This window comes from Nomascus leucogenys, chromosome 12 (assembly GCF_006542625.1).
Source record: "Nomascus leucogenys isolate Asia chromosome 12, Asia_NLE_v1, whole genome shotgun sequence".
NCBI classification, from domain to species: domain Eukaryota; kingdom Metazoa; phylum Chordata; class Mammalia; order Primates; family Hylobatidae; genus Nomascus; species Nomascus leucogenys.
The window spans coordinates 82758335-82778905 of record NC_044392.1 but is presented as its reverse complement, the minus strand read 5'-3'; the positions used below and the strand labels follow the sequence as shown (position 1 = coordinate 82778905).

Here is a 20571-nt window from a genome sequence, read left to right as displayed (position 1 = left end):
AAATAAATAAATAAAGCACTTACGTCCTAGTATGTTGTTACAATTCAGGAAATGGTAGCTATGATTATTTTTAACTAATCACTGATAATTCAGCTCCATTCTAGACAATTTATTTTCAATGTGATACCTTTGAATCCCAGGGTGAATGACACTGCAGGCTTTGTACATGGCCAACAGCTTCCTCCTAAGCCTTTGACTTTCTCGGCTGGGCTTCCTATCCCTGTAGGAACCATGCTGATGTTATCTCAATAAGAGCAGGAGGCAAATTCCTCTAACTTTACTACTACACTAATACAAATTATGTACTTCATTCCACATAATTCCTACCCATAAGAGTCTGACACTTCTTTAGAGCTGAATTTATTGCCCTGAGGATTTAAGGTATTGGTTTCACAAGATGGGGTCCTGCCAATCCTGACTTCCCACTAGCATCATCAGTAGAAGCAATCAGAAATTTCAGTGACAACCCCTTATCTTGAGAAGGGTTAAAACTTCACTTCAAAAGATGGTAATTTAATTTTAAAGAATCCATTCTCCAATCTCCTTTTTGCGTAAAATTAAGATGTCTTTTCAAAGAAATTAGAACATCAAAGCAAAACTCAAGAGTCATTTGGCCTAAAAGTCTCAAGACTGAGCACAGCCCCCAAGCAAGGCAGCTCTGGAAGGGACTGTGTAACCAGACAAGAGGATGGGCACAGAAACAAGGCAAGATGTCAGGGCTGCAAGGAAATTCTGCCCTGTTTCCCCCTGCCCTCTTCCCTAGCTCTTTTCTTTAATGTTGTGTTTGCTTTTCATCTTTGTAGCCTGCTGGGTTAAAGGGCAAACCACAGGCAGAGAGAAACCTCAACAAGCCCATGCCTGTTAGAGGTAAAATGGGAGTCTTCCCAAACCACTTGTAAGGATGGGGGGACCCACAGGTGCTGCTTCGAGTCAGACATGAAAATGAGGTCAGTGTTCTAGTCCAACGAGTCTTAAATGAGGCTTTTTAAAAATCAGATTCTCCTTCCCCGAGATTGATGGTTTTCCCTTTTTTTGAGGGAGTGGTGGGAGGGGGGGATAGGGTTTCACTCTGTCACTCAGGCTGGTGTGCAGTGGCATGATCATAGCTCACTGCAGCCTCGAACTCCTTGGCTCAAGCTATTCTCCCACCTCAACTACAGACCCTGTAAGCAGGGACTACAGGTGTGCCCCACCACACCCGGCTGACTTTTTAGGATTTTTTTATGGAGATGGGGGTCTCACTATGTTATCCAGGCTAATCTTGAATTCTTAGCCTCATATAATCCTCCTGCCTCAGCCTCCTAAAGCACTGGGATTATAGGGGTAAGCCATCACACCTGGCCAATTTTCCCTTCTTTTTTTTTTTTTTTTTTTTTTGAGATGGAGTCTCACTATTTCCCAGGCTGTACTGCAGTGGCACTATCTCAGATCACTGCAACCTCTGCCTCCCAGGTTCAAGCAATTCTCCTGCCTCTGCCTCCTGAGTAGCTGGGATTACAGGTGCCTGCCACTACACCCAGCTAACTTTTGTATTTTTTTAGTAAAGATGGGGTTTTACCATGTTGGCCAGGCTGGTCTTGAACTCCTGTCCTCGGTCTCCAAAAGCGTTGGGATTACAGGCCTGAGCTACCACGCCCGGCCCAATTTTCCCTTTTTAATGTCTTGAGTGCACCTATAACTGGGGCTATAAGAAATCCATAAAATGGGCTGGGCGCTGTGGCTCACGCCTGTAATCGTGGATCACTTGAGATCAGAAATTCAAGACCAGGCTGGCCAACGTGGTGAAACTCTGTCTCTACCAAAAATACAAAAAAAATTGGCTGGGCCTGATGGCATGTGCCTGTAATCCCAGCTACTTGGGAGGCTGAGGCAGGAGAATGGCTTGAACCCGGGAGGTAGAGGTTGCAGTGAGCCAAGATTGTGCCACTGCACTCCAGCCTGGGTAACTGAGTGAGACCCTGCCACACACAAAAAAAGAGAAATCCATAAAATGCTTCTTATTCATTTATTCACTGAATAATGTTTATCAAGTACCTGCTTCATGCCAGGACTGTTCCAGGTGTGGGTATTCAACAGAGAACAAAACATAAAAATCCCTGCCCTGATGGAGGTTTCATTTTAGCTAAAGGAGACAGACTATAAACAAGATACATAATTATATATTATATAGAGACCTATAAACAAGATACATAATTATATATTATATAGAGACCAATGCTAAGAAAACAAAGCAGAAAAGGGAGAGACAAAGTATGTGTGTGGGGCTTTGGTTTGGTTTAGTCTGTTTTGAGTAAGGACCTAACAGAAGCGAATTCTGTAGCTATTTGGGGAAAAACATTCCAGGCAAAGGAAACAGCACATGCAAAGGCCCTGAGACAGAGCGTATCTGGCATGCTCAGGGACCAACAGTCAGGTGCGGCAGCTGGAGCAGAGTGAGCAGCCTAGAGAGCACAAGAGGGAAGCCAACTGGGTCACCAGCATGAGAGTGGTGGGCTGGTTGTACAGGGCTTTACAGAACACAGTAAGAATTCTGGCTTTTGGCCAGGCGCGGTGGCTCACGCTTGTAATCCCAGCACTTTGGGAGGCCGAGGCGGGCGGATCACGAGGTCAGGAGATCGAGACCACGGTGAAACCCCGTCTCTACTAAAAATACAAAAAATTGGCCGGGCGTGGTGGTGGGCGCCTGTAGTCCCAGCTAATCGGAGAGGCTGAGGCAGGAGAATGGCGTGAACCCGGGAGGTGGAGCTTGCAGTGAGCTGAGATCGCGCCACTGCACTCCAGCCTGGGTGAAAGAGCAAGACTCCGTCTCAAAAAAAAAAAAAAAAAAAAAAAAAAAAAAGAATTCTGGCTTTTATTCTGAGAAAGACAAGAATAAACAGTAGAGTATTTTTGGGGGGTTTTTTTGAGACAGAGTCTCACTCTGTCACCAGGCTGGAGTGCAGTGGTGCAATCTCAGCTCACTACAACCTCCGCCTCCTGGGTTCAAGCGATTCTCCTGCCTCAGCCTCCCGAGTAGCTGGGATTACAGGCGCCCACCACCATGCCAGGCTAATTTTTTTTTTTAGTAGAGACGGGGTTTCACTATGCTGGCTAGGCTGGTCTCAAACTCCTGACTTTGTGATCCACCTGCCTCAGCCTCCCAAAGTGCTAGGATTACAGGCGTGAGCCACCGCGCCCAGCCTAGAGTGTTTTAAGCAAGGGAATGCAGGAATCTGACTTAGGTTTTATCACAATCATTCTGGCTATTGGGTGGGAACTAGGCTGCAGAGGGGCAAGGAGGGAAACACTGTTCTCTGGTTGTTCTCATCTTTAGAGAAACTTAAGGAAGATTATTCTAAGCCCCACTCTAACCCTAAACTCTATGATTCTGAGATGATTTCCTGTGTCTTTTCTATAGCTATAATTTATATCAACTGTAAGACTGATCTTTCCCCAAAGCCATAACTGAAGTGGGCTGAAATGAAGAATTCCATTTGACAACAGATCTATAAACCAGGCCCATGCTACACACCTAGGATACCAAGATGGGAAGACTCGATCCTGCTCTGGGGAATCTGCCGAAGGAAAAAAAACATTCTCATGAGTCAGCAAGAGAAGCACCTGCCAGGAAGAGCCACATAAAGCCCCACTGGAGGAGCTGGCAGCAGTGAGAGCCTGGAAGAGTAAGCAGGAACCCACCCCCCCAGAGAAGGAGGGACATGGGAAATACAGAAGGTGACACTGTGGAGGCTGTGGACCACAGAGAAGTAATATGGTGGTTTTTGGACTGTAACAGAAAAATCTACAGAACAACCAGATGGCACTGTCCGATAGGCTGTTGGAAATATGGGTGTGAAAAAACGGGGAGCTGCTGATTTTGAAGCACAGAAATATAAGCAACTCAATGTAGACTGAAAAGACAAGAAAAAGAAAAGAGGGGCCGGGTGCGGTGGCTCACGCTTGTAATCCCAGCACTTTGGGAGGCCGAGGCGGGCAGATCACGAGGTTAGGAGATCGAGACCACGGTGAAACTCCGTCTCTACTAAAAATACAAAAAAATTAGCCGGGCGTGGTGGCGGGCGCCTGTAGTCCCAGCTACTCGGAGAGGCTGAGGCAGGAGAATGGCGTGAACCCAGGAGGCGGAGATTGCAGTGAGCCGAGATTGCGCCACTGCACTCCAGCCTGGGCGACAGAGCAAGACTCCGTCTCAAAAAAAAAAAAAAAAAAGAAAGAAAAGAGGAGGGGAGGGAAGAGGAGGAAAGGAAAATGCAACCTTGGAAAATGTCAACCCATAGGGATCAAGCATTGAAAACGAAGACTGGACTGGGCACTGTGGCTCACGTCTGTAATCCCAGCGTTTTGGGAGGCTGAGGCAGGTAGATCACCTGAGGTCAGGAGTTCAAGACCAGCCTGGCCAACATGGCAAAACCTTGTCTCTACTAAAAATACAAAAATTAGCTGGGCGTGGTGGCGCACACCTGTAATCCCAGCTACTTGGGGGGTGGAAGTGTACAGCTGAGGCAGGAGAATTGCTTGAACCCGGGAGGCGGAGACTGCAGTGAGCCAACGTTGTGCCAATGCACTCCAGCCTGGGCAACAGAGTGAGACTCTGTCTCAAAAAAAAAAAAAAGAAAAGAAAAAGAAATGAAATGGAAGACTGAAGAGACATCCGGAACTTAAGAGGAAAACCAGAACTCGTTTCAGGGAAACCAAGAAAAAAAATGGGGGAAAAAGGATAGTAAAGCAGCAAATGCAACTTTGCACTCCGTACTTCGCACCTCTTCTAGCACCTCATGGGGGTGTGGTGGTGGTGTGGTGGGCGTGGGAGCCAGCAGCAGGTAGGAGAGTAAATGGGAGGTGAGAAGAAAAGCACCAAGAGCTAAAACACATTAGCCTCAGTGACAAGACTAAGAGTTATCAAAGATTATGCAGCATCAGGAAAGTCTTATTCAACACTCTGTGGAGGTGTAAGGTGTGAGAAACAGGAACTAAGACCTGCCGAGGCTGATCTTCTGGCAGTGGAAAGGAGATTTCTTAGTTAACACCTAGGTCTCACAGGACCACTAATCCTGAAACTAGCAGTAGGCATCCCGAAAGGCTAGTTGCTTCTGACAAGTGCTGAGGACAATATATTCACCCACACATCATGCAAACGCTAGGCTTCGCACCTCCATACCTTTCCCACACTAACATCCCTGGTTTTCTCCTCCGGCAGAATAATGCTAGGCAGCAGGGACTACATTTCAGTTCAAAGCATGGTAAAAAATTCATATAACAAAAACCATAGCACCACTACCAGGTATGATGCTGTGAGCCCATAACCTGGGACCATTCAGGCAGGAAAAGGCTTTACCAAAACACAAGCTGGGTCCCGGAACACTGGACCCAAACCCCTTCATGTCAGCAAAAACTGCCTACATCTTCTATTTGCTCTCTGAGAAACAAAAAGAAGCCGAAGGAGGAAAAAGCCTTTAATCCTAAAATTATTCTTAATTTCCAATACAGAGCATTTGAGAAAAATCTGAAAGCCAACAGAAAAACCAGCAGATTCTTTAAAATGTGTGTCTACAGTCCTTTCTCCTTTACCCTCCGCAAAAAAAAGCAACCCAACTCCCAAATGATCATTTTTCTTGGCTTAATTTCACTATTTTTTGTGATACATAATTGGAAACAGACTGCTTTTTCCTGGCTTTAGAGAACAGGATCTTCAGGGTTATAAGAGTTGCCAACTACAGAACCTCAACCTTAGCAAAACTTCTTTTGCAAACCTCTTACCTATCTACCTACTTGAAATATACATTAACTCCAAAGAAAACACTTAAATCCCCTATTATTATGCAAAAGTGGATTTTCTCCCAACAAATTAGACACTCCCCTCCTCCTTTTCCTAGCCTCCCTACCCTTTGAAATCCTGCTCTGTGTTCAGCTATCTCCCATTCAAACATGACCAAAAGCCCTAACCAGCATGGTATCTAGATGGGATACTTTTTGGAAGCATTTTCTTTTTTCTTCATATTTTCTTTTTTTTGTGTGTGGTGGGGGTGGGGACAAGGTCTCATTCTGTCACCCAGGCTGGAGTGCAGTGGTATGATCATGACTCACTGCAGCCTCGACCTCCTGGCTCAAGCAATCCTCCTGCCTCAGCCTCCTGAGAAGCTGGGACTACAGGCACACACCACCATGCCTGGCTAATTTTTAACTGACATTTTCAGGAATTTAGTAGAATTGGTTCTACAGGAAAGCTCCTTATTTAGCCCACACAGTGAATGAAATTAAAACCTGGAACGTCTTAGAGAACAACCACTCTAACAATGAAACAAAGATGCCACAAATTGAAAAAAGAAATAAATATGGAAAAATGTGAAATGCAACAAGTAGGTCATCCTTCCTCTAGCTCCTGTGTCAAAAACATGATACATCCAATGGCTGTACAGCTATTGTAACAAATAATGAGTATGACAGCTTAAAAGCTCAAAGACAAGTGTCTTTACAAAATGGGTTGTTGGCATTAAGTATTTTTTTCAGAATTCAGATGATTTATCATGAATACATAACAAGTAACAATCTCTCTAAAGTCTCGAAAATAAGAAAATGAATAGGAATGTCTATTCAGAAATGCTTTGGCTAAAAGATAGACCAGCAATAGGAAACATGCCCATTTAGATCAGAAACTTCTCCCACACACATAGGGAAGACCTTACACTGCAATGATGCAAAATGTATGTAATGAGTCAATGGTGCTTTCCCTCAAAGTTAAATTTAATTTGCCAGCCAACTGCACAAAATCTAATATAACAAAATGAGATACTTATTCTTTATGGAGACTCAGAAGAGTTTTGTTTTAAAGAAAAAACCATAAAAGAGATAACTCTTAGCAACACAGTGAGTATCTTACAAAAGTACTCAGGGTACCACATGAACACAAGCCTTTGTGATTAGAATCTAAGTTTTTCACCTCAAATAACCTTCCAGAATGAAAAGAAAAAAAAAAAAAGCCACATTCTGCTCCAGCAATTATCACACAGTTAGTTAATTATAAAATGAAATTTCCAAATAGTCTCCAGAGTATTTTTGCATCCAAGGACCAATATCACACTGTCAAAACAATAAATCACTAAAAATGCTAACAAAACGAATACTCCCAAAAGGGACCCTTTTCACTTGCCAGATGGAATTAAGTATTCATCAAGTTGCCATTAGCAAAATAGTATGATACAAATTTAAAAAGAAATCCAGAGTTCTACTAGACCCTCCACCTGGCCCATTTGATGTTCTCACCTATAAAATGTAGTGAGTCATGCCTGTGAAACTGCAGACTTTCGCCCAAGGCAATCTGATCCACAGGAAAGCTCAAGGACTAGTATCTGTAAAGATCATTTTCTAAAGATCATTTTTCAAGGACTAATCAACTTAAATGTGTTTTTACAAATGATCCATCAGCAATTTTACACAAAAAACCTGACTTTCGGCATATACCAGAGAAATGAATTATGCGCCTGGAAGAACAGAAAAGCAGGTGTTTCATCCTCCTGCAAACAGCACCCAACTCCAAAGGCCCCCTTCACTAGGAGTCCAATGTCCAGAGAGTATATGCTTCTTTACAACCATTTTTTAAGTAAAGATAGAGCTAAAATTTCAGACTTAATTCTAAATTACTATCTTGGCAACAGTTTAACATTAAAGTGGGCTTGCGGGCATGGTGGCTCACGCCTGTAATTCCTGCACTTTGGGAGGCCGAGGGGGACAGATCACTTGAGGCCAGAAGTTCGAGACCAGCCTGGACAACATGGCGAAACCCTGTCTCTACTAAAAATAAAATTAGCCAGATGTGGTGGCCCCCGCCTGTAATCTCAGTTACTTGGAAGGCTGAGGCACAATAATCGCTTGAACGCAGGAGGCAGAGGTTGCAGTGAGCCAAGATCACACCACTGCACTCCAGCCTAAGCAACAGAGCAAGACTCTGTCTCAAAAAAAAAAAAAAACAAAAAACCATTAAAATCTAAGTCTAAAAATCAACTTTGCTAGGCTCTACATATAACTGAATCCCTTCCCAGGCTGGAAGAAGATTTCAACATAAAAGAAACACCACCACAAAAACCAGACATTAAGCTCCCTGCCCTGCCCCCCTACACCAAAAAATTATCTTCAGCAGGGCACATTAGGATGGCCTGAAGGCATGGTTCTGGGGTTCTTGTTCCAGACCTTCCATTTTAAATATGGTCTCTATCCTTCATAAGCAGTTGTCAGCCTATTAAGTCTTCATCTTTGGCCTGAAAAACTGAAGAATAAAAAATGAAGAATAAGTTCCAAATGAGAGTAGCCTCATGCAGAATTTATATTAACGTTGTTTCAAAAACACACTTTGGTTGAGAGAGCAAGACATCAAAATCATTATTCAAGTGGGGAGGAAGAATGCTTGGAAATTTGTGCTGATTCTTAAGCAAGGACTTTGCAAGCAGAGAAAATAAAGCTCAATGTCAGTTAACAAACAAATGTGCTATTTCAAAAGATATAAAATAAGAAATCTAGAAATGGACAGAGCCCAGGAAATGAACCCAGATCCTTCTTGTAAGGCCCTTCCAAGCTGTGTTGATTTATTTCAGCTTGACTAGAAACTGAACAAATTAGCAACAGCTTGTGTTTTATGAAATGCTGCAAAGAAACAATGCTATCATTCCAAGTGTTACTCTGAAGATGTAGAACCAGAGAATTTACTGCTATGGCTCTTGGTACACTTAATTTTCTTCCTACAGAAATGCCTTCACTCAATCTGCTGAAGGTTCACTATTATGTGTTAAAGGTTAGTTTTTCATATAACCTAGATTCACTCTTAAATTCCAAATTGTTTATATTCCTAGTGGCAATACAAGATTGCTTTTACATTAAAGGCCCCTAAAAACATTTATCTAACTCAAGTTATGCAAATTTCAAAAAAGTTAACATTTTTTAAATTTACAATTGTTTTAAATAAGTTTAAAAATATGGCTGGGCGCGGTGGCTGACGCCTGTAATCCCAGCACTTTGGGAGGCCAAGACGGGCGGATCACGAGGTCAAGAGATCAAGACCATCCTGGCTAACACGGTGAAACCCCGTCTCTATTAAAAATACAAAAATTAGCCAGGCGTGGTCGCGGGCGCCTGTAGTCCCAACTACTCCAGAGGCTGAGGCAGGAGAATGGCGTGAACCCGGGAGACGGAGCTTGTAATGAGCCGAGATCGCGCCACTGCACTCCGCCCTGGGTGACAGAGTCAGACTCCGTCTCAAAAAATAAATAAACGAAAAATAAAAATAAAAATATAAGAAAAATGCTCCAGTAGACTGATGGAAATGGCAATAAAATCACTTTTAAATAGCTGTTAAGACTGAAAAGGAAGACTGTCCTTTAGTAGCTAATAAATCTGACAGCCAGGAGCAGTGGCTCATGCCTGTAATCCCAACAATTTGAGAAGATGAGGCAGGAGGATCACTTGAGCCCAGGAGTTCGAGACCAGCCTGGGCAACATAGTGAGACTCTGTCTCTCTCTCTATATATATATAATATATTATACAATATATATTTTTAGATTATATATGAGATTTTACATATATTTACATATATTTTTTATATGAATAAGTATATAAATAAAAATAAAAAATAAATCTGACAATAACGATTTTTATCCAACGGCAATGAAAGCACCACAAAAAGACATTTCAAAATGAATTATCAAGAACGGAGGTAATTCAAAATGACCACAGAGCAGAATCATCCAGGCAAAATATTACAGCAAAGTTATTACTTACACAACCACAGTCTAAACTCTAACTGTTCTGTCTGTTAAGCTCAAAATGTAAAATCAGGACCTTTCACAGATTTTTGAAGCCAGGAAATTGGTCTTCACTTATAAACTAAAGAAGTCAGCAGTGATCACCTTCTTAAAATTCAAAGGACAGTTGAGTTCCCTGGGCTCTTAGGCTCAGATTCTGCCCTCAGAAAAACAAGCACTCACCTGACTTTTACAAGTCACAACCAAGTTTGCATGCAAGAGAGAAAAATTAATTCCTTTGAGTCTTAAAAAGAATGAACAACACTTTTCTTCAAGGAAACGAAAAGGCTTTCTGTAAGAAAGCCCTAAGCAACCTGAAGGCATTTTGGCCCCCAGTCATCAGAGCACTGAATAAGGACAATTAATTTGCCAAGCTCCAAGACCAGGAACCATAGCCTAGTAGGGAGTAGGAGGTTTTAAGTGTTTGTTGAATAACTTGAGTAAACTAGAGCAAAGCATAGAAGACTAAATGAGATCCTAAATAAATGCTACTCTGTAGTATAAGTGAGAGGTGACAGCGTGCTGGCAGTCCTCACAGCCCTCACTCGCTCTCGGTGCCTCTTCTGCCTGGGCTCCCACTTTGGCAGCACTTGAGCAGCCCTTCAGCCCACCGCTGCACTGTGGGAGCCCCTTTCTGGGCTGGCCAAGGCCAGAGCCCACTCCCTCAGCTTGCGGGGAGGTGTGGAGGGACAGGCGTGAGCGGGAACCGGGGCTGCGTGCGGCGCTTGCGGGCCAGCTGGAGTTCCAGGTGGGCGTGGGCTTGGCGGGCCCTGCACTTGGAGCAGCCAGCCGGCCCTGCCGACCCCGGGCAATGAGGGACTTACCACCCTGGCCAGCGGCTGCGGAGGGTGTACTGGGTCCCCCAGCAGTGCCAGCCCACCAACGTTGCGCTCGATTTCTCACCAGGCCTTAGCTGCCTTCCCACGGGGCAGGCCTCGGGACTGCAGCCCGCCATGCCTGAGCCTTCCCCTGTCTCTGTGGGCTCCTGTGTAGCCCGAACCTTCCCGACGAGCGCCACCCCCTGCTCCACGGCGCCCAGTCCCATCGACCACCCAAGGGCTGAGGAATGCAAGCGCACGGCGCGGGACTGGCAGGCAGCTCCACCTGCAGCCCCAGTGCAGCATCCACCGGGTGAAGCCAGCTGGGCTCCTGAGTCTGGTGGAGATGTGGAGAACCTTTATGTCTAGCTCGGGATTGTAAATACACCAATCAGCACCCTGTGTCTAGCTCAGGGTCTGTGAATGCACCAATCGACACTCTGTATCTAGCTACTCTGGTGGGGCCTTGGAGAACCTTTATGTCTAGCTCAGGGATTGTAAACGCACCAATCAGCACCCTATCAAAACAGACCACTCGGCTCTACCAATCAGCAGGATGTAGGTGGGGCCCACAGATAAGAGAATAAAAGCAGGCTGCCCGAGACAGCAGTGGCAACCCGTTCGGGTCCCCTTCCACACTGTGGAAGCTTTGTTCTTTCGCTCTTTGCAATAAATCTTGCTACTGCTCACTCTTTGGGTCCACACTGCTTTTATGAGCTGTAACACTCACCGCGAAGGTCTGCAGCTTCACTCCTGAGCCAGCGAGACCATGAACCCACCAGAAGGAAGAAACTCCGAACACATCCGAACATCAGAAGGAACAAACTCCAGATGCGCCACCTTAAGAGCTGTAACACTCACCGCGCGGGTCCACGGCTTCATTCTTGGAAGTCAGTGAGACCAAGAACCCACTAATTCCGCACACATAAGCGCAATGCTAAGATTTAAAAAGAAGGGTCTGGACTAATTTTGAAAGTTATTTTAAAATAGGATCCATGGGACCCTAACGTGGTAAATGAAATAAAGGTAAATCAATACTACATAATAGGAGGCCGGGCGCAGTGGCTCACACCTATAATCCCAGCACTTTGGGAGGCTGAGGCGGGTGGATCATGAGGTCAGGTGATCAAGACCATCCAGGCTAACAGTCAAACCCCATCTCTACTAAAAATACAAAAAATTAGTCGGGTATGGTGGCACGCGCCTGTAGTCTCAGCTTACACGGGAGGCTGAGGCAGAAGAATCTCTTGAACCCGGGAGGCGGAGGCTGTCGTGAGCCAAAATTGCTCCACTGCACTCCAGCCTGGGGGACAGAGTGAAAACTTTGTCTCAAAAATAAATAAATAAATAAATAATTTAAAAAATACTACATAATACGCAAGAAACAAGAAAGGAAACTGGCCTACAAAACTACAGACAAAAATTGAAAACTTTTTTTTTTTTGAGACAGAGCCTTGCTGTCTCCCAGGCTGGAGTGCAGTGACATGATCTCAGTGAGCTGAAACCTCCACCTCCTGGGCTCAAGGGATCCTCCCACCTCGGCCTCCGGAGTAGCTGGGATTACAGGTGTGCACCACCACGCTCAGCAAATTGTTGTATTTTCTGTAGAGATCAGGTTTTGCTGTGTTGGCCAGGCTGGTCTCGAACTCCTGACCTCAAGTGATCCACCTGCCTCGGCCTCCCAACGTGCTGGGATTACAGGCGTGAGCCACCACACCTGGCCAAAAACTTTTTTTAAAAGTCAAGTTTGGCCGGGCACCGTGGCTCACGCCTGTAATCCCAGCACTTTAGGAGGCTGAGGCAGGCAGATCACAAGGTCAGGAGATCGAGACCATCCTGGCTAATACGGTGAAACCCCGTCTCTACTAAAAATACAAAAAAATTAGCCGGGCATGGTGGCGAGTGCCTGTAGTCCCAGCTGCTGGGGAGGCTGAGGCAGGAGAATGGCGTGAACCTGGGAGGCGGAGCTTGCAGTGAGCTGAGATTGCACCACTGCACTCCCGCCTGGGCGACAGAGCAGAGACTCCATCTCAATAAATAAATAAATGTCGTTTGATTTTTTCAAGCATATTTATTCTTATTGTTTATATTTACAAGTATGAGTATTCATAGACACATCACACCTATACTAGTATCAAATATGATACATCTGAACTAGTACTATACTTGATTATTAACGTAAGCCTCTGAGAAATGCACAGTAATAGAACTGCTGTTATTTAGGATTACTGATCCCTTATTGTCTTGCACTGAGAAGATGTTAATGAAAGATGATGACAGGATTGTGAACACACCAACCTCCCTGAGAACGAATTCATTATATTCAGTTTTCCGCAAAAGACAAATGAGGATCATTACAAAAGGATTCATAACAAATTCCTCTGGATTTCCATTTCTCCTAGATAAGCTGAAATATATTCAAACCACACAAAATTAGTTTACATACAAACTTCACTTTTTAAAGAAATGGGGTCTCACTATATTACCTAGGCTGGTCTCGAACTCCTTGGCTCAAGTGATCCTCCTACCTCAGCCTCCCAAAGTGTTGGAATTACAGGTGTGAGCCACTGTGCCTGGCCTACACACCACTTAAGGAAACAAATTGAAAAAAAAAACTATATGTGTGTTTATCTATTATCTGTCCAGCCACCATGGAGTTCTTGACATGTATTCAACATACAGGCCCTGTCCTCCAGGTCATTCTTAATCAGTTCAAATTAAATCTAGTCCTTCATTATAAACTCCAAAAGCAACTTGGTTATTTTGCTAGATATTTTGCCCTCCCCTTTCAAACTATATGTTTAATACTCTAAAAACGGGTTTATGCGCCTTATAGATATCAGCAGTGTGTTATGCTCCCCCTATTGACTAATATTCAAAATAACAATGAACTCCCCAGGGGTTGCCTTTGAAGTGCTGGGGTTCAAAACTATGTTGGTGATTTTTATATTTAAAAACATGAGCTGAATCAACAGTTGTTAGGCAAAGCTGCCGTGTAACGGTCAGATTCCATCAAAACAGGAAAAATTAAAGTTGACAAATGACAAACTGAAGGGCCAAAAAAAAAAAGGCTCAAGCCTTGAAACACTAAACAATGCAGAAATAAAGCCAAAAGCAAAGAACAGCAAGAAATAGAGCAACATCCTTTAACTGACACAATGGCATGAAATCAATTTCATGTTAATAGCCCTTAAGGGGGTAAGAATTATTTCCCTGCCTCCTGTGCCAACCCCAAGCTGTTTCCTAAGGAAGCCAAGTAATGGTGATCAACAATGTCTGGAGAATTAATAAAAGAAATTAAGAATAAAGATCCATGTTGGCCGGGCGTGGTGGCTCACACCTGTAATCCCAGCACTTTGGGAGGCTGAGGCAGGTGGATCACGAGGTCAAGAAATCGAGACCATCCTGGCCAACATGGTGAAACGCTGTCTCTGCTAAAAATACAAAAGTAAAAATACAAAAGTTAGCTGGGCGTGGTAGCGCGCGCCTGTAGTCCCAGCTACTCGAGAGGCTGAGTCAGGAGAATCTCTTGAACCCGGGAGGTGGAGGTTGCAGTGAGCCGAGGTCGCACCACTGCACTGCAGCCTGGGGACAGAGCGCGACTCTGTCACACACACACAAAAAAAATCCATGTTAATTAATGTAAGTCAGAGTTCTATTTATAATTATTTGGGGCCAGTTTCAGAGGAACTTTAATTCGGCACCCTCATAAGTATGTAAAATCACCTAAATTCATCACAGATACCTTATGCGTGTTTCAAGAGATATGCGTTCAGCTCAAATAGAAAGCTGAAAGATGGGAGAAGATGCATGGACTATGCACACAAATCTATGTACACACAAATCGGCCTGCACTTGCCGCTCTCCGCTGAGGGAGGAAGCTAGCTTTGGAGTCAGAACTAACAGAAAGTTGTGTATGATCTTGGACAAGTAACTTAACCTCTAGTGTCTTATCTGTCTTATCTGTAAAATTGCCATAACTCCTGACCTCAAAATAGGGTTATTAATAGTGCTTTTCCCATAGAGATGCTGTGAGGATTAAGTGCACACAGTATAGGCTTAGAAAACGTTAGCTATTTATTACTATCCAAAAGAAACAACTGAGTTCACACTGAAGTAACTGTTCGCACTCTGCATTCAGGAAGAAGAAACGGTCTTGACGTGTGTTTTTACTACCTGTGGAGACTACTCCCAAACCGCTCACTTCTTCGGAAGGACATAAAACTCAGAATACGCCTGGTTCCCCAGCACAGCCTATCACTCCTACTATCCTCTGCCCTCGCCGCTCCTATCCTGCCACGGCAGGGCTAGCGGCAAGCAGCGCTAACCTCCGTGCGGTGCTTACGCGGTGCCAGGCACTGTTGTAGCACCTCACACACATTAAATCATTAGATGCTCACAGCCACCTTACGGGGCAAGTACTACTATCCTCACGTCACAGCTAGGGAAATGGAACTGTTTCCTTCTTCCAGCTTTTCGTGAGGACACCAAATCCACTAAGTTCTATTTTGCCAAGGTAATTCATGCTTGACACGTCCGCTCCTGACACTATGCGATTCTGCAAAGCGGGGCAAATGCCCTAATAAGATCAAGTCTGCAAGCAGATTCTTCTAGCGACAGTCCAAGATTTCCAAGTTTGTCCTAACCAAATGAATACACGAAGACAGCCTTCAAAATAAACCGGGGCGGGGGGCGGGGGGGGCGCCGAGCTGCATCTTGCGGCGCAGCCCGCAAGGCACTCTGAGGGCGCGGCCAGCGGCGAACGCAAACCGCGTCCGTGCACAAGTCCGGGAGCCACAGCCTGGGCCACGGCAATTGACTGCGAACCCACAACAAACCATTCCCACCGACGCTGTCACGCGCCCGGAGGGAAGTGGCCGCCGCGCCCCGCAGGGGTCAGAAGGACCCGCGGAGAGGAAGAGTGAGGGCGGGCGTGGAGAATTCCTCCCCAGCACTGCGCACCGCCGGGAGCACTGCGTGCCCCGTGCGGCCGCTGCCCACACACCGCTGGCCATCGGTGCTTGCTCCCCGAAGCGTAAACACCGCCCCACCAGCGCCGCCCTCCCAAGCCCGGAGGTCCCGGCGGCTGGAGCGACCCTGGCCGGTAAGTAGGCACTGGCAGCCCGCGCCGCGCCGACGGGCACCCGCGCAGCCTGCAGAGCCCACAGCCCGGGCGGGCTGCAGCGCCGCGGGGCTGGGCCGGCACGTACCTCGGAGGCGGTGTGTCCAGCGGAGATCCACCCGCAGCAAGTTGGAGGAAAGCGGCGGAAAGTTTCCCCGCCCAGCGCTCGGCGGCGGCGAGCTCCGGCAGCTGCTGCGCCGCGGCACAACTACGCCATCCGGACCCGCTGGGGACTCTCACCTCCTGCAGGGAGCTCCGGGAATCGCGCAGGGAAAGTGGCCGGGGCGCGAGAGCCGCCGACTGCCCTCCTTCACTCGCTGGGAAGAGGAAAGTGCCGCTTGGCGTCCCCGAAACCCTCGATTACCCCCATCGGGCCGACCCGGCTCACTCGCCCTCCCTCGCACACACGCAGGCGGGGACGGGCAAGACGCCACAGCAATCAGCGCGCGGGGGGAAGGGCGCTCCTCCGCCGGCCCCACCGGGGGCTCTCGGCCGCCCAGAAACTCCTCCTCCCGCCTCCCGCCTCCCGCCTCCTCTCTCCTCCCCCTTTGCCTCTGCGGCTGATGGATGAGCCCCGAATGCTGCTCGAGCCTGTGCTTCCCTTCGGGCCGAGGAGGCAGAAAGAGAAGAGGCTAGAGGCGCGGCCGGGCTCAGCGCGCCCGGGTTGGGGCGGCCCCTGTCCTGGGGGAAGCGCGAGGGAGCGCGAGCTGCGGGGACTCGCTCCCTCAAACGAGGTCCTTTGAACTTTCCAGGGCTCCCTGGAAGAGTTGGGTTTTCATTTGGTTCCCTGGTCTTTATATAAAAGTTCTGAAACCTCAGATAATCTGATCACAGCCTCTTGCCCTTTCCCCAGCAGAGCTCCCCCATACACACATTTATTCTGTCCCTGTGTTTTTTCCCAACCTCCGGTCCTGCTTGTTGTCACGCTCTGATGGTGGGCGCCGGCGGCGTCTTGCCTCTTCCTCTCTAGCAGCTGAGACTGCATTACCCAGCCGTTCCCCCTGCTAGCTAAATAAATTAATACAAATAATGGAGCTAGGTCAGCATTACCGGGGTTACCCGGAGGTGGGCGCTATATGAACGACAGTCCGGTGGGGCAACGTCCTGAGATCCTGTGCCTGTGAAGTACACGCTGCAGAAGTTGAATGCAGGCACCAGAACACCACTTTGATACTCTTGCTTACACCCAGTTTTTCCTATTAAAAAATATACTTAAGTAACAGGACATTGTTTTACAAACAGGCAGGTGAAATGACCGTGGACTGACAGGTTTCAAAGATCAGACTTCCAGTCCTGAGCACTGTGCGACCTTCCACAAATGGCTAACGGCTAATACTCGTCAAGGCTCAGTTCAAATGAAGGGCTTGGCCTAGAAGGCTTCTTCCAGTTCTAGAGGGCTATGGATCTATGCTTTTTTTTTTTTTTTTTTTTTTTTTTTGAGATGGAGTCTCGCTCTGTCGCCCAGGCTGGAGTGCAGTGGCACAATCTCCACAGCTCACTACAACCTCCGCCTCCCAGGCTCAAGCGATTCTCCCACCTCAGCCTCCTGAGTAGCTGGGATTACTGACAAATGCCACCACGCCCAGCTAATTTTTTGTATTTTTTGTAGAGGGGGTTGGCAGGGCGGAGGGTCTCACTTTGTTGCCCAGGCTGGTCTCAAACTCCTGAGCTCAAGAGATTCGCCTGCCTTGGCCTCCCAAAGTGCTGGGATTAGAGGCGTTAGCCGCTGCACCTGGCTCAATCCTAGGCTTTTATCACGTTGGACAGTAGAATGAGGAGGCTTCTTATGACGTCTTAGTTGGAAAGTTATTGAGAGAACAGGAAATATTTCTCGTCCTCTTCCTCTTGTACCTATAGGTAGAGAATCCACCCAATTGCAGAATTGGAGATTCATTCACAAAGCTCAAATGTCATCAGTCACCTGAATTACTGCAAAAATCTCAATGAACCATGTTTTTCCTTACCAATATTCATTGAGCACTGACTATGGGAGAGCCCTGAGTCAGGCATTGGGAATACAAGTAGGCATAATATTCTGAAGGAATAAACAGTCCAAATGGAGCTAGCCTCTGCTTTTATAAAGTCTCTCTAAGTTTAAGGCCTTAAGATTTCTCCTAGACTCAAATTAAACAGTGTTTGATACGGTTTGGCTGTGTCCCCACCCAAATCTCATCTTGAATTGTAAGTCCCACAATCCCCATGTGTCCTAGGAGGAACCCAATGGGAGGTAATTGAATCATGGGGATGAGTTTTTCCTGTGCTATTCTCATGATAGTGAATAAGTCTCACGAGATCTGATGGCTTTAAAAACAGGAGTCTCCACGTACCAGCTCTCTCTGCCTGCTGCCATCCACGTGATATGTGACTTGCTCCTCCTTACCTTCTGCCATGATTGTGAGGCCTCCCCAGCCATGTGGAACTGTAAGTCCAATAAACCTTTCTTTTGTAAATTGCCCAGTCTCGGGTATGTCTTTATCAGTAGCATGAAAACAGACTAATACAATATTTATGCCTTGTTATCAAGTTTTAGTTTCAAGTACAGATGTGAACACTTGAACTAGGTGTGAATATTTAATCCCACATTTAAATGCATCGGCCAGGTGAGGTGGCTTATGCCTATAATCTCAGCAATTTGGGAAGCCGAGGTGGGTGGATCACTTGAGGTCAGGAGTTCTAGACCTGCCTGATCAACATGGTGAAACCCCATCTCAACTAAAATACAAAAATTAGCCGGGCATGGTGGTGGGCACCTGTAATCCCAGCTATTTGGGAGGCTGAGGCAAGAGAATCGTTTGAACCCAGGAGGCAGAGGTTGCAATGAGCTGAGATGGTGCCATTGCACTCCAGCCTGGACAACAGCAACACTCTGTCTCAAAAAAATAAAATTAAATTAAATGTATCAATCATGTTAAGGCTTTCTAAATAAAATGGCATTGTAGATAATTTAGGAGTGTCTTGTCTTTAAAGAGTGATAAGGCGACTGGTCCCCGTAGAGCCAGATTCACAACAGTAGCCATCAACATCTGAGCCAGCGTGGGTACTAAATTTTTTGTTTGTTTTTGTTTTGAGATAGTCTCGCTCTGCTGCCCAGGCTGGAGTGCAGTGGCGCGATCTCAGCTCACTGCAACCTCTGCCTCCCGGGCTCAAGTGATTCTCCTGCCTCAGCCTCCTGAGTAGCTGGGATTACAAGCACGCACCACCATGCCTGGCTAATTTTTGTATTTTTAGTAGAGACGGGGTTTCATACCATGTTGGCCAGGCTGCTCTCGAACTCCTGACCTCAAGTGATCCACCCGCCTTGGCCTCCCAAAGTGCTGAGATTACAGGCGTGAGCCACTGCGCCTGGCCATGGGTACTAAATTCTATACATATAAACATATTTACTTCTCACAGCCCTCTAAGAATATGTATAAATGAGGCCGATATACACGCCTCTATACAAACTGAGATCGTGTCCACGATTCAATCCCACATCCACCGACCTCAAAACCTAAGTCCTTAACCACCAGGTTCTTTTACCTGTCATCAGAAGCTTTATAGACTGGCAAAATAAAAGGGCTCTTTTTTTTTAATTCTGAGCTATTTAGTTTCAGTAGATGATATGGAAAAACACAAGAAATTACATCAGTATTTACGAAATTAACAATGTCTACAGAGATGTTTTCTCTTTAAATCTTTACAACGTGATATTAAAAGCAGAAATCCAGATACCTCAAGCATAGATGAAAGGTTTAAAATAAACTTGAATTTTTGGTTCCTGAGCAAAGCTCTATAAAAAAGGGTTCCCCTACCTCTTTTCTTTCTTTCTTTTTTTTTTTTTTTTTTTTTTGAGACAGAGTTTCCCTCTTGTTGCCCAGACTAGAGTGTAGCAGTGCGATCTCAGCTCACTGCAACCCCCACCCCCACCTCCCGGGTTCAAGTGATTCTGTGATTCTCGGTTCTCAGCCTCTCAAGTAGCTGGGATTACCAGCACCCACCACCATGCCTGGTTGATATTTGTATTTTCAGTAGAGACAGAGTTTTGCCATAACTTCTGACCTCAAGTGATCCACCCACCTTGGCCTCCCAAAGTGTTGGGATTACAGGCATCAGCCGCCGTGCCCAGTTGCCCAACCTCTTATTAATGGCAATATTAACTGATTTCTAAGGGAATGGATGCTCCCTTTCACTAATTTCTCATGGAGAACTGCGTTCAAGCTACAGTATTGTTACTGTAAGATACCAGCTTTCTTTTGGTCCAAAGTGGTGTCTTGGTCATTTGTTTGGAATTGTTTCAAACAGGATTGTAAGCAGGGGGGTGAAATTGAGGTGCATTACTTGCATTAAAAATGTTTGCCAGCAGAGTTTCAGTGATTTACCGAGGCTGTTTTTCATACAAGGAACCACCCCTCCTGTAAGTGTGGACTCACATGTTGACAGTGACTCAGATTTAGTGGCATGTCTCCAGATTCTGTTGATTAGCAGTTTACAGTAACCTGCTTATGTCACTAATGCCACACATTGTATCTGTCCAGGTTCCTTATGGAAGCAAACACCTCGACTTTCTAAAAGACTTTAATCATTAGAAAAATCGTTTGGTTGTTTCTCTATAGTCTTTTTTTTTTTTTTTTTTTTTTTGAGACAGAGTTTCCCTCTTGTCGCCCAGGCTGGAGTGCAGTGGCGCGATCTTGGCTCACTACAACCTCCACCTCCTGGGTTCAAGTGATTCTTCTGCCTCAGCTTCCCGAGTAGCTGGGACTAAAGGCGCATGCCACCACACCCTGCTAATTTTTGTATTTTTAGTAGAGACGGGGTTTCACCATATTGGCCAGGCTGGTCTCAAACTCCTGACCTCATGATCCACCT

General features: G+C 46.0%; 1 protein-coding gene across 1 annotated transcript in view; it reads right to left on the bottom strand.

The window, feature by feature from the left end:
• The window catches only part of TGFBR3 (transforming growth factor beta receptor 3), a 210791-nt gene extending 194705 nt beyond the window's left edge, over positions 1–16086 (bottom strand). The window contains exon 1 of the mRNA XM_012500557.2: positions 15815–16086. The gene's annotated coding sequence lies outside the window, so the exon portion shown is untranslated. The remainder of the gene's footprint in view (positions 1–15814) is intronic.
• Between the last annotated feature and the right edge of the window lie 4485 nt (positions 16087–20571).